The sequence below is a fragment of the Sturnira hondurensis genome, unplaced genomic scaffold (assembly GCF_014824575.4).
Source record: "Sturnira hondurensis isolate 20B ecotype Veracruz unplaced genomic scaffold, ASM1482457v3 Scaffold0022908, whole genome shotgun sequence".
Lineage (NCBI taxonomy): Eukaryota > Metazoa > Chordata > Mammalia > Chiroptera > Phyllostomidae > Sturnira > Sturnira hondurensis.
Genome location: NW_028095539.1, coordinates 84,424 through 99,315, shown reverse-complemented (window position 1 = coordinate 99,315; position 14,892 = coordinate 84,424). Strand labels below are relative to the sequence as shown.

At 39.0% G+C, this 14,892-nt stretch overlaps 1 protein-coding gene across 1 annotated transcript in view; it reads right to left on the bottom strand.

The window, feature by feature from the left end:
- The window catches only part of LOC118980314 (olfactory receptor 1361-like), a 36,474-nt gene that overhangs the window by 1,626 nt on the left and 19,956 nt on the right, over nucleotides 1–14,892 (bottom strand). The window lies entirely within an intron of this gene.

Genomic DNA, 14,892 nt, shown 5'->3' with positions numbered 1-14,892 from the left:
GGAGATTGAGGAGGCAGGCAGGGGCAGGTCCAATGTGACCAGAGAGTGCACATTCTCAGTACAGAGACCTGTGCGCATGGGTGCATGTTTAAGCAGCAGATAGCCACTATCAGACTTATGGTATGGAAAGATCATTCTGCTATTGTGGAGAGAAGGATTGTAGGGATAGGAATGCAAACAGGGAGTAAATAAACACATAGGGGATTCAGAGTGAATTTGGGCTATGTTTTAGAGAGCTTAGTGACTTGCTCAAGGAGCCGTAAGTGGTGACTCTGGGCTCTAAAGTAAAAGGTTTCCACTCCTCCTGCTGCACCCGTGGAGGTACAAATAGTGAAATTCTCTAAAGTAAAAAAGGAAGAATTAGGTGATTTCCTTTATCAACAGGTGCTGTTCAAAAATTAGATAGCTGAAAGAATCAGAGAAATGATCTCTAGAATATTTCTCAAATGGTAGAGTCCCAGGAATGCCCTGGAAACATAAGCGGACTAACAGGAGAGGAGCCAGAGATGTGGATGTTTCTTTGTTATTCCTAGACAGTGAGAGGAGGAAAAAGGCAAAGGCTTCAGGGACCATTTGCAGGATTGTAGATGTAGAAATCACTTATGATGTGTTTATTGTGTTCCAATGATTGTCTCCCACTTAATCTATACAACCTATGTGCCATATTTATCTTACATTTTCAGATCAGGTAACAGAGAGCTCTGAGATACTAACCAACCAGCATAAGATCATGTAGCTAATAAGAGGACAAGTAGATATTCAAACTAAGATCTCTCTTCTACCAAACCTGGAACTTAGTCCATTATGCAATTCTACCTCCTAAAACAGGCAGACCTTTATTTTCTCATGGGAACTATAGGTATTTGTCAACTACTTTGGGAACATAACTGTGCAGTCAGTCCATTCTTTAGCAGCCCCCACAGTGGGTCTAGGGAGCCAGTTTGTAATTTTTCACCTATCCAGATATTCTTTATGCCAGGAATGCCTGCAGGCACTGGATATTTAAAGTTAATCAAAATAGGCACAGTTCCTGTGCTTATAGGCTAGTTTGGGAGACTGACAATAAGCAATTAAACAAGTGAACACAGTCAGAAACTCTGGTTAGTCTTGAAAAGGAGAGATATGGTGATATCACTGAGAAAGTATAATTGAAAGGCTAAATGTAGATTAGAGAGCTCAGGGAAAACTTCTTTGAGAAAGTTGAATATAATTCGCTACCTGGACTAGCAATTACGTACATCGAAAGGAGAGTAGGAATATGAAGTTTTCAGCATATATGAATGTCCCAAGGTGGTAAAAATGGTCTGGCTGGGATGGGAAGACCAGTGTGGCTGATAATAGTGAGCAAGATGATAAGTTGCATGAAATATGACCTGGGCTCTCTGGCCACAGGTGACTGTACCATGGAATCAGCTGATTCAAACAGGGTCGGGTGGGTTGTCTTTTCCAAACTTGGAGTTAGTGATATAGAGAGTTTAGCCAGTTAGTTTGGGGCTCTGAAGATAAAAGTTCATGTACGATTTAAAGTTCAGATAGAGTTGGGCAGCCTCCTAACCACCACAGCCTTGCATAAACCCATAAAAGGAACATAAACTATTCTGCACAGATATATCTGCACAGTGAACATTGGAACAAAGGCAGAGAAAAGGGCAGTCAAGAGATGTGGCATTTCAGAAAGAGTAGCTGACTCATAATTTTACAGTATATTTTCATTCTCTTGAGTCTTTACCCCCATAAAAAGAAGAAGAATGACATAGTGCTCAAGAGTGCAGACAAACTTGGGGTAAGATAAACCTGGGTGTTGATCCTGCCCCAGTCATCTATTAGCTCTGGGCAAATTACAAAACATCACAACAATCATAGCAGCAGTTGTAAGAAGAATCAGCAAGTATTGGCTGTTAACATCCTGCCAGGCACTGCACAAAAGGTGCTTTACTTACCTTATCTCATTGTATTTTCAGTGTCTTATAAGGTGAACTCTCTGTTTTTCAAACATGAAACTGAAGTATAAAGAGGTGAAGTGATTTGTCCCAAATGAGGCAGCTGGCAAGCAGAAAAGCCCAGACTAGATCCCTGCTCTGTCTGACCCAGTACTTAACCAGCTGATCTCAGCCAATCTCAGATATTATGGAGTGGCGAGGTTCTGCAGCCCTAATACTTTCCCTTTGGACAATGGCAAATTCATATCACAGTCCTCTCTAGAGACTCTGACTCTCCCTTTTATTGGATAGAAATGTAGGCAACTGTGCAATAGGTTTCTGGGGCCATAATAAATGAACCAAGAGGGCCAGACGGGGCTCATGTTGAGGATATTTGGTAGTTTTGGAGGCCCCAAGGTTCTCATTAGTGGAAACAGAAACTAATTGTTTGTGAATCCCTAAAGAGAAGGGGGAGAGCACTGCTTTTTTCAAGTGGGATTCCTGTTCTACTTGCAGATGCTCAGAGAATGTTCTCCTAGTCTATCACCTCAGCAGGCACTGCTCTGAGTTTGCCACTGCTGTCCTGTTAACTTCCGTCTGTGTCTGAGAGGAGGATCTTGGGTAACAGATGGAGATGATGGGAATGAGGCATCTCTTTTCTCATCTGAACTTGACATTGTCTTAGTCCAAGAATCTTAGCCAGGATTTTAACCCTTTTGTGTGTTACTATCCTCATCAAGTGCAACCAGTGTCTGTTGTAGAACAGAAATTCTTAAATTTAATGTGGACTAGTTTATTCATTTTGTCTGATATATTTTGCTCACCATTTTGTTTGTGAAGTTCATTAATACTTAATATGTATTTGGTTGATTTCTTTTCCTTCTGTTCCATTATGTAAATATACCACAATTTTTAATCCATTATAATGTGGATGGGTATTTAAGTTTTTTCTAGTTTTGGACTATTCTGAACAGGGCTACTGTGGATATTCTTGTAAATGTCTTTTATACAATATTTACAGAATTTTACATATATATATATGTTTAATGTTTTTGAAGTGGAATGAAACTAATAAAAATGCTGAGTCATGGGGAATACATTAACAGATACTACCCAATGACACTCCAGAGGGTTTAGACTGATACGTACAGTGGACGCTCTTTTCTGAAGTTTCAGTTTCATGAATTCAGTTACCCAAGGTAAACCATGGTCTGAAAATATAAAATGGAAGATTCCAGAAATAAACAATTCATAAGTTTTAAATCACATGCCACTCTGAGAAGTGTGATGAAATCTCACACCATTCTGTTTCATCCCACCTGGTATACAAATCATCTCTTGGTCTGTCCAGTGTGTCTACGCTGTATGCACTAACTACCCTGCTAGTCACTTAGTAGCTGTCTTGGTTATCAGATCTGTTGTCACGATATTTCAGTCCTTCTATTCAAGTAAGCCCTAGTTTGTCCAAAGTGCAAGAGTAGGGATGCCGGCCATTTGGATGTGCCAAAGAGAGGCCATTAGTGCTTCCTTTAAGTGAAAATTCTAAAATTAATACGGGAAGAAAAAATCATGCTGCAGTTGCTAAGGTCTACAGTAAGAGTGAATCTTCTATGAATTTCTGTAGAAGGAAAGGGAAGTTTGTGCTAGTTTTGCTGTTTTACCTCAAACTGAAAAACTTACGGCCACAGTGTGTGGTAAGCGCTTAGGATGGAAAGGCATTAAATTTGTAAGTGGGAAATATGAACAGAAAATCTCTTCTGATAGAGGGCAGTGTGTTACGCCAGGAAGCATTGAGCCTATTTGAAGACTTCAGCAAGGAATCTCATGGAACAAGTGACACCAAGCTGTTTTTGGCAAGTAAAGGATGGTTTCACAGATTCAGGAGTAGGTTTGTGTTTTATCATCTCACATCACCACAAGAAGGGTGAGACAATACAATAAGATATTTTGAAAGACCACACTTATACAATTTTTATCAGAGTATATTGTCAGAATTTTTATATTTTATTAGTGTTGTTAATCTCTCACTGTGCCTAACTTATAAATTAAGCCTTATAATAGCTATGTATATATAGGAAAAAACAGTATATACAGGGTTTGGTGCTATCCGAGGTTTCAGGCATCCACTGGGAGCCTTGGAACATATCCCCTGCAGATAAGGGGGGACTCTTCTACTAGCAATTGTGCATAAAGGGGTCTTAGTTGATTCACATCCCCAAGTCCATGAGTCCTTTTTCCTTTTTGCTCATTCCCTCCAACCTCTAACCCTCCACCCCCTTAGCTGTCATCCTGTTCTCTATCTATGAAGTTGTCTCTATTTTGTTTAGTAGTTCATTTTATTCATTAGATTGTACATATGTGTGAGATCATGTGGTATTTATCTTTCTCTGCCTGGCTTGTTTGACTTAGGATAATGTTCTCCAGGTCCATCCATATGATCACAAAGGGTAAAATTTTCTTTTTTATGGCCAAGTAGTATTCCACTGTATAAATGTCCTATAGTTGTTTTACCCACTCATTTACTGATGGACACTTAGGCTGTTTCCATAATCTGGTGATTATAAATAATGCCACAATGAACATAGGGGTACTTATGTTCTTTTAAATTAGTGTTTTGGGGTCCTTTGGATATATTTCTAGAAGTGGGTTCACTGGGTCAAAAGGAAGATCCATCATAAATTTTTGAGGTATCCACACTGCTTTCCACAGCGCTGCACCAATCTGTATTCCTACCAATAGTGTAAAAGTGTTCCCATTCCTCCACATCTTCCAGCACTTGTTTGTTGATTTATTGATGATAGTCGTTCTGACATGTGTGAGATGATAGTTTGCATTTCTCTGATGACTAGTGACGTTGAGCATCTTTTCGTATGTCTGTTGGCCATCTGTATGTGAATAAACTACTCATGTGAACATGCTACTTAAGTTTGATATTAGGTAGCATGATTCTTCCAGCTTTGTTCTTTCTCAGGATCACTGTTACTGTGGGCATTTTGTAGTTCCCCAAACTTATTGTTTTTGAAATATTTTGTTCTAGTTCTCTGATGTACATCATGGGAATCTTGATAGGAATTACATTGACTCTATAGATTGCTTTGGGTAATATGGACATTTGAATGATGTTAATTCTTCCAGTCAATGAACATGGTATATGCTTTCATTTATTTGTATCTTCTTCAATTTCTTTCTTTGGTGTGCTATAATTTTCCAGGTATAGGTCTTTTACATTGTTGGTTAGGTTTATTCTTAGGCATTTTATTCTTTTTGAAGCAATTGTGAATGGGATTGTTTTCTTAATTTCCCTTTTTGTTAGTTTGTTATTGGCATATGAAATGCAACTGATATCTGGACATTAATTTTGTATCCTGCTATTTTGCTGAATTCATTAATCAGTCCTTGTAATTTCTTGGTGGAATCTTTGGGGTTCTCTATGTACAGTATCATGTCATCTGCACATAAAGACAGCTTTACTTCTTCCTTTCCAATTTGGACTCCTTTTATATCTTCTTCTTGTCAGATTGCTGTGGCTAGGACTTCCAGCTCTATGTTGAATAAGAGAGATGAAGGCTGACATCCCTGTCTTCTTCCTAATCTCTAGGGGAATGCTTGTAGTTTTTGCCCGTTGAATATGATGCTGGCAGTGGATTTGTCATATAATGCCTTTATTATGCTTAGGTATATTCCCTGTAGTCACACTTTGCTGAGAGTTTTTATCATAAATGTGCTGAATTTTATCAAGTGCTTTTCCTGCATCTATTGATATGATCATATCATGTGGTTTTTATCCTTCATTTTGTTTATGTGGTGGATTACATGTACTGATTTGCAAATGTTGTACCAACCTTGCATTCTTGGAATAAATCCCACTTGATTGTGGTGTATGATCTTTTTGATGCATTGCTCTATTCAGTTTGCTAATGTTTTGTTAAGGATTTTAGCGTCTGTGTGAACATTAGCCTATAATTTTCTTTTTTTGTTGTGTCTTTATTGGTTTTAGGATTAGGATAATGCTAGCCTCGTAAAATGAGCTTGGGAGCCTTCCCTTCTCTTGAATTTTTTGTGACAGTTTGAGAAGCAGAGGTGTTAGTCTTCTTGGAATGTTTGGTAAAAATCACCTATGAAGCCATTAAGTCCAGGGCTTTTGTTTGTTGGGAGTTTTTTTTATTATTGCTTCGGTTTCACTAAGTATAATTTGCCTATTCGGAGTCTCAGATTCTTCCTGATTTAGTTTTGGAAGATTGCATGTTTCTAGGAATTTACCCGTTTTGTCCAGGTTGTCCAGTTTGTTGGCATATAGTTGTTCCTAATATTTTCTTACAATTCTTTGTATTTCTTTGGTGGCAGTTGTTATTTCTCCTCTTTTATTTATGATTTTTTATTTTGGGTCCTCTCTCTTTTTTTCTTGATGAGTCTAGTTAAAGATTTGTCAATCTGGTTTATCTTTTCAAAGAACCAGCTTTTAAATTCATTGAAATTTTGTATCATTTTTAAGACTCTGTTTATTTCTGCTCTGATCTTTATTATTTCCTCCCTTCTACTCTCTTTGGGCTTTGTTTGTTGTTCTTTTCAATTTCCTTTATTGTAAAGTTAGATTGTGTATTTGAGTTCTTTCTTTCTCTCTTTCCTTATTTTCCTTTTTTTCTCTTCCTTTCCTTTCTTTGCTTTCCTTAATAGAACTGTAATGCTATTAATTTCCCTCTTAGGTTTTTTTCCCCTGTGCCCCACAAATTTTGGATTGTTGTATTCTTATTTTCATTTGTTCCACAGTAACTTTTAGTTTCCCCCTTGATTTCATTGACCTATTCATTGTTTAATAACATGTTATTTACCTTACATGTCTTTGTGTGTTTTTCAGTGTTTTTGTGATAGCTAGTTTCATTGCATTGTGGTCATAGAAGATGCTTGATATTATTTTAATCTACTCAAATTATTGAGACTTGATTTGCATCCTAACATGGGGTCTATCCTAGAAAACGTTCCATGTGCGCTTGCAAAGTATATATATTCTGCTGCTTTGGGGTGAAATGCTCTGATATCAATTAAATCCATTTGATCTAGTGGGACATTTAAGGCTGCTGTCTCCTTGTTAATTTTCTGTCTGAAAGATCTATCCATTAATCTCAATGTGATGTTAAAATCCCCCACTATGACTGTATTTCTGTTGATCTCTCCCCTTATAGCTACCAAGATTTGCTTCACACATTTAGGTTCTCCTACATGGGGTGCATAAATGTTTACTAGGGCCGTATCCTTTTGTTGGAGTGTTCCCTTTGTTGTTATGTAGTGTCCTTCTTTGACTCTTACTGTATCCTTGGTTTAAAGTGTATTTTGTCAGATATAAGTATTGCAACCCCAGATTTTTTCCCTTTCCTTTTTCATGAAATATCTTTATCCATCCTTTTACTTTTAGTCTCTGTCTACCTTTCAATCTGCAGTAGGTCTCTTGGAGGTAGCATATATGTGAGTCTTATTTTCTTATCCATTCAACTACCCTAGGTCTTTTATTTGGAGCATTTAAGCCATTTACATTTAAGGTGATCATTGATAGATGCGTATTTAGTGCCATTTTACTGTAGACTGTTTTCCTGTGTTGTTGTTCTTGTTCTTCTTCTTAAAGATTTTATTTATTTATTTAGAGGGAGGGGCAGGGAGGGAGAAAGAGAGGGAGAGAAACAACAGTGTGTGGTTGCCTCTCACTTCGCCCCCACTGGGGACCTGGCCCACAACCCAGGCATGTGCCATGACTGGGAATCAAACTGGCGACCCTTTGGTTCCCAGCCCATGCTCAATCCACTGAGCTACACCAGCCTGGACCTTCTTCTTAAATCAAACCCTGTAATATTTATTGCAGCACTGGTTTAGTGTTAACAAACTCCTTTAGCTTTTTCTCATCTGAGATGCTCCTTACTTCTCCTTTGATTTTAAATGATAGCCTTGCTGGGTAAAGTACTCTTGGTTGTAGTTCCTTTCTTTTTATCACTTTGAATATTTCATGCTACTCCCTTCTGGCCTGAAGTGTTTCTGTTGAGAACTCGGATGACAGTCTAATTGATGCTCCCCTGTGTGTAACTACCTGCTTTTCTCTTGTGGCTTTTAGGATTCTCTCCTTGTCTTTAAGCCTCGCCCTTTTGATTATGCTGTGTCCTGGGGTGGGCCTCTTTGGGTCCAACTTGTTTGGGACTCCCTGAGCTTCCTGGACTTGTGTGTCTTTTTCCTTCATCAGGTTGGGGAAGGTTTCACTCATTATTTGTTCAAGTAGGTTCTTGATCCATTGTTCTCTCTCTTCTGGAATCCCCAGATGCAGATGTTGTTATCCTACATGTTGTTCCAAAGCTTTCTTTTTTATTTTTAAAGCGAAACAGAAATCGTATGGTTTTTTACTGTTGACACTATTACAGATGTCCCCAATTTTCCCCTCCTTTGATCCCTTCCATCCAGTCCCAGCCACCCCTACCAGCCTTCACCACATTGTTTTCTGTTCCCATGGGCTATGCATATATGCATGTATGTTCTTTGGCCAATCTCTTTTTTTAATTGTTGTTCAATTACAGTTGTCCTGTCTTTTTCCTCATTGTGGTCCCATGCCCCATTTCCCCCAGTCCCATAGTCAACACCCTGCATTTTCCATGCCCACAAGTCCTCTATTCATGTTCCTTGGCTTGCTCCTTCCCCTACTTTCCCCTGTTATGCCCAACCCCCTTCTTCTCTGGTCACTGTTAGTTTGTTCTCTATTTCCAAGTCTCTGGTTCTATTTTGCTCATTTGTTTGTTTTATGGATTGGGTTCCACTTACAGGTGAGTTCATACAGCATTTGTCTTTCACTGCCTGGCTTATTTCATTTAGTCTAATGCTTTCTAGTTCGATCCATGCTGTTGTGAAAGGTAGTAGTTCCTTCTTTCTTTCTGCTGTGTAGTATTCCATTATGTAAATGTACCACAATTTTTTTTGATCCACTCATTTATTGGTGGGCATTTAAGTTGTTTTTTAGCACTTAGCTATTATAAATATTGCTGCTATGAACATTGGGGTGCATAGGTTCTTTTGAATTCAGGATTCAGGATTCTTAGGGTATAATCCTAGCAATGGGATCTCTGTATTAAAAGGCAGTTTCATCTTTTGTTTTTTGAGGAAATTCCATACTGTTTTCCACAGTGGCTGTACCAGTCTGCATTCCCACCGACAGTGTACTACGGTTGCCTTTTCTCTGCAACCTTCAACACTTGTTTGTTGATTTATTAATGATGGCCATTCTGACCAGTGTGAAGTGATATCTCATTTTGGTTTTAATTTATATCTCTCTAATGGCTAGTGATGTAAAGCATTTTTTTCAGGTGTCTATGGGCTCTCTGTATGTCCTCCTCTGAGAAGTGTCTGCTCATGTTCTTTGCCCATTTATAATTGGATTGTCTTCCTGGTGTGGTCTTGTGAGTTCTTTATATATTTGGGGGATCAAACCTTTACACCATACATCAAAATAAACCAAAGGTTTCTTAAACCTTCCTCATTTTAAAAATTCTTTTTTCTTTTTGCTGCTCAGCTTGGGTGTTTTTGTGTTTTTTTTTTTTTTTTTACTTATCTTCCAAATCACTGATTCAGCCCTCTGTTTTGTATAAACTACTGTTTATTCCTTCCAGTGTATTATTTATTTCAGATATTGCATCTTTATTTTTGAATGGTCCTTTTTTACAGTTTCTATGTCTTTTTTCATGCTGTTGAGTATCCTTATAATCATCACTAGTCTACCTGATAAATTGCCTCCATTTCATCTAGTTCTTCTGGAGAATTCTCTTGTTCTTTCATCTGGGGCTTCTTTGTTTTCCCATTTTGGCTACCTCTTTGCTTTTGTTTCTTTATAATAGGTAGATCTGCAAGACTCTTGTGCAGGCTTAAGTCAAACCCTGTCTGTGACTGGTCCTGAGTAACCTGTTTGGAGCTATCAGTGATCCACAGCTTGTGGCTCCCTCTTCAGGGCCTGGGTTTGTCCAGAGAGAACCAGGCTGTGCAACAAGGATGGCTTTTATCAGCACCAGGCCACGGGGATCCACCTCTGCCTACAGGTTTTCTGTAGGGTTAATCAGTTAACATCTCCCAGCTGCACTGCTCAGCAGCAGGGCTTAAGCTCCACAAAGTGGGGCAGAGTAATTCCTGTGGGTGGAGCTATTGCTTCCCCTCAGGCTGATGCCACTTGGAGGGGAGTGCTCTGTCTGAGAAAGATGGCTTCCGCAGTATAGGGAATGATTCAACACAGGGTTCCTGGTGGCTTTTCCTTCAGTTCTCTCCCCAGAGCCACCAGCCTCAGACTCTCCTAATGCATGTCTAGTCCTCTATGCCCTCCCTCTGTGGAGCCTAAGGTAAGTGCCTACAAACAGCATTTTGTGTGTTCATCCTTTACAAGGCTCTGTATCTCCAGCTGTCTCTCCCTGGTAGACAGAAACCCGATGCTTTTCACAGCCATGCATTACTTAGGTTCCTTTCGTGGTTCTGGTGCTGTGGTGTGGGGAGCCCATCTTGGGGTTTAGACCCTGCACTTCTCAAGGGGACCCCCCAGCCGGTGAAACATCCCTCCAGGACTTCAGTTGCCCAGCCAGCCCTCTTGTGGGAGCCCAGCCAGCTCTTGGCACCTTCTCCACACTCTGTACCAGTCTTGTTGTGGTGATGTGGCTTTTTTCTGTCTGTCCATGGTTATAAGGCTTTGATAGGAGATTCAAGAGTCAGAACATTTTAGTTTAAGGTAAAAAGTTATAGGCCTAGCAAGTAATGTATATGTTAAAGCTTTTGTATAGATAAGGCCCATCCTGGTTCCTGGGAAAACAATCGACCTCCTGGGGTTTTTTGTAGGATTTTAAAGGCTCTTAAAACACCATCCCCTCAAGTGCTCATTAGAGCCAATCTCAGGGTGGTTGTGCAGCCTGCTCTCCAGCCAACTCTGGCTGGGTCCGGGGGAACCGAGGGCATCTCTTTGTCAGGGGTTAAGTCTCAGATGTGGGTCTTGGGAGTGTGATTCTGAAGCTTCTTGTTGGAGACCTCCAGGGAGTTCCTGTCTGTACGCTGGACAGTTAATGTCTGTCCTGTATCCTGGGAAAAATAGTATTGAGGGTGACATCAGGGGCATAAATTCTGACATGGCTATTTCTGCTAGAGATTTGTCTAAACAGAGTAATCCTAATATGAAGCAATGCTCTCAAGTCCTAAACTCTCAATTAAATGAGGCAGCCTACATAAAGCATACTAGCCATAATACAAGATACATAGCAGCTGCTGAAAATGTGACATCCGTATTTTATTACTACGCCTCGTATTGTACTTGTTCAACACTTTCATTACATGTTCTCACAGAATCCAGCGAGTTTAGGATGTAGGAACTATTATTATCCCCATTTTACACATGAGAAAGCCGAGGCCCAGGGAGGAAAATGACTTGACCAAGGTCGTACAATTACTAAATGATGGTATGGAATTCCCACCTAGGCCTGCATGACTCAGGAGCCCATGCTGCTAACCATTATACTTCATCCCAGGGTCATTGTTGCTTTTAATTACTAACAATTTCATAGGTGTAGAATAATCTCATTGTTCTAACTTGCATGTCTTTGGTTAGTAGTAAGATTAAATATCTGTTTCTTTGATCTTTTACGATAGGTAATTAATTATGCCTCAGATTATCCTGTTAATATATTTGCCTTTTTTTTCTGTTGGGGTGTCTGTGCCTTTAAAAATGGATATTAAGGGCAGTGAAGAATAATGAAAACATCTTTTTAAAGATTTTATTTATTTATCTTTAGAGAGGAAGGGAAGGAGAGAAGGCGAGAAATATCAATGTATGGTTGCCTCTTGTGTCCCCTGGTGGGAACTGGCCTGCAACCCAGGCATGTGCCCTGACTGGGAATGGAACTGCAATTGTGTGTTTCACAGGCCTGCACTCAATCCACTGAACTACACCAGCCAGGGCTTAGAATAATGAAAATATTTTAATCTGGGTGTTTTATTTTTTGTGCTTTACATTCCAATATGTATAGAAATTTTAAAAAATTATTTTTGTAGTCAAAGTTGGTAGGTATTTGGCTTTGTGATTTTTTCATTATTATTTTTAATATGTTTTATTGATTATGTATGCCATTACAGTTGTCCCATTTCACCTGCTTCATTCCCCTCCACCCTGCACACCACCTCCCACCCACATTCCCCCCATTAGTTCATGTCCGTGTGTCATAAGGTCTTTAGTGTCTATATTTCCCATACTACTCTTGCCCTCCCCTGTCTATTTTCTCCCCACTGTCTGTGCTACTTATTTTCTGTACCTTCTCTCCCCCATCCTCCCACTCCCCTGTTGCTAACCTTCCTTGTGATCTCCATTTCTGTGGCTCCACTCCTATTTTAGGTGCCCACTTCATTTGCTTTTGTTTTAGGTGTGGTTGTTAATAACTGTGAGTTTGCTGTCCTTTCACTGTTCATATTTTTCATCTTCTTTTTCTTATATAAGTCCCTTTGACATTTCATATAGTAAGGGCTTGGTGATGATGAACTCCTTGAACTTGACCTTATCTGAGAAGCACTTTATCTGTCCTTCCATTCTAAATGAAAGCTTTGCTGGATAAAGCAATCTTGGCTGTAGGTCTTTGGATTTCATGACTTGGAATACTTCTTTCCAGCCCCTTCTTGCCTGTAAGGTCTCTTTTGAGAAATCCACTGACAGTCTGATGGGAACTCCTTTGTGGGTGACTGTCCCCTTATCTCTTGCTGCTTCTAGGATTCTCTCCTTCATTTTAATCTTGGCTAATGTAATTATGATGTGCCTTGGTGTGCTCCTCCTTGGTTCCACCTTCTTTGGGACTCTCTGAGTTTCCTGGACTTCCTGAAAGTCTATTTCCTTTGCCAGACTGGGGAAGTTCTCCTTTATTATTTGTTCAAATAAGTTTTCCACTCATGGCTGTTTCTTTTCCCCTTCTGGTACCCCTATAATTCAGATGTTGGAAGGTTTCAAGATGTCCTGGAGGTTTCTAAGCCTCTCCTCATTTTTTTTATTCTTTTTTCTTCATTCTTTTGCGTTTGGTTGTTTCTTTCTTCCTTCTGGTCCACTCCCTTGATTTTAGTCCCAGTTTCCTTTCCATCACTATTGGTTACCTGTGCATTTTGCTTCATTTCACTTACTGTAGCCTTCATTTTTTTCATGTAATTTGTGACTAAAATCAACCAGTTCTGTGAGCATCCTGATCACCAGTGTTTTGAACTGTGCATCTGATAGGTTGACTATCAGAAAACTATCAGTTTTCGAACTCCATACAGTTCAATTTTCTGTCTGTTCTGGTTGTGTTTTTGTTTCTAAATCTTTGTTCTTAATAGTTTGGTTGTGCAGGTGGCACAGTATTTCCACCTACACCTCCATCTTGGCCAGAAGTCCCTTTTTTCATTATTTTTATACTGAATTGTCCATTACATCTCATAGATCAAGGAGATCCATTTAGTTCCTTCTTCTAAATTTTAAATACCATATGTAAAATTTTAATTTACTTGCAACTTATGTTGTGATATAGTGAGAGAAAAAGATCTACCTTTACCTTTAATTTTTCATACATAGCTAGTTTAATCAGTACCATGTTTTTAATAACCCATGTGTTTTCGGTTTGATGTTTAGTTGTGAGCACTTGTACCTGGCCTTTAGGTGTCCACTGGGCCACTCATAGCATGGTAGCAGGCGACTTGAGAGCAAGCATTCTAAGAGGCCAAGGTGAAGTTGATCAAACTTAGCTTCAGAAATCCTAGAATCCTACTTTCACTGCCTTCTGTAGGTCAAACAAGTCACCAAGACCAGTCCAGTAACTAAGGGAAGAAAGTTAATCTCATCTAACAAGAATTTCTGGCCCTTTTTAACTTGCTACAAATTATTTACATTCTTCCCACACTCTAAGTAGACTCACCCCTTCCCAAGAGCTTCATAATCTCATCCCATTGCAGCATTAGGCCAATGTCCAAAATTTAATGAGGTCCACATGAAAATGAGTTTCCTCAGACCTGGGAATGTGAGAGACAAGTTATCTCCTCCCACCTCCACATACATTGGAGATACAGACCAGTGAAAACTGCAACAGACACTCCAGACCTTCCATGAGGGAGAGTGGGACTGGAGCAGACAGGAGCACATAGCTGTACATTTGTTGTAATTGCTGCTAACATTCCACTGATGGGTGAACCACAATTTGTCTGTTTTACTGTTGACAGTCATTTAGATGATTTCCAGTTTGATATTTCACAAATAGTGGGGATATAAACATTCTTATACTTGCTTCTTGGGGAATAAATATACGCATTTTGGTTGACATGCTTAGTAGTAGAATTTGGGGGTTCTAGGTTTTGCATGTGTTCAGCTTTAGTTTTTCTGAATGATTGCAATATGGTGAAAATAGTCGATATGAGAATTCTGGTTGATCCTACCCCATTAAAACTTGGTATAGTCTCTTTTTGACCCTGATTTTAGCTCTTCTGATATGTGTGTAGTAGTGACACATAATTTGTTAAATTTACATTATCCTGATGACTAATGAAGTTAAAAACTTTTTACATATTTATTAAAAGATATGATACTATGTTTTGTGGCACATTTTTCAAGTCTATTAGGTTTTCTTCCACTTTTTACTTTGGAAGTGTTTATTATTCTATACAAGTGTTTTGTGATGTGTATACATGACAAGTATCTCTTCCTTCTCTCAGGGTTGATGTTTTACTCTCTTTATTGGTGTCTTTTGATAAATACTAGTTCTTAATTTTACTATAGTCCAATTTATTTTTTTTATGGTTTTGCTGTTTGTCTCCCAAGAGAGAGTTGCACAGTGCTTGATTATGAAGATATCCTCTTATATTTTCACCTAAAATCTTTATTACCTTTTATGGATATATCGATCCATTTGGAATTGGTTTTTACATGCAGCATGAGGTCAGTGTCAAATTATTTCTTTCCATTTGGATATCCAATGAACTC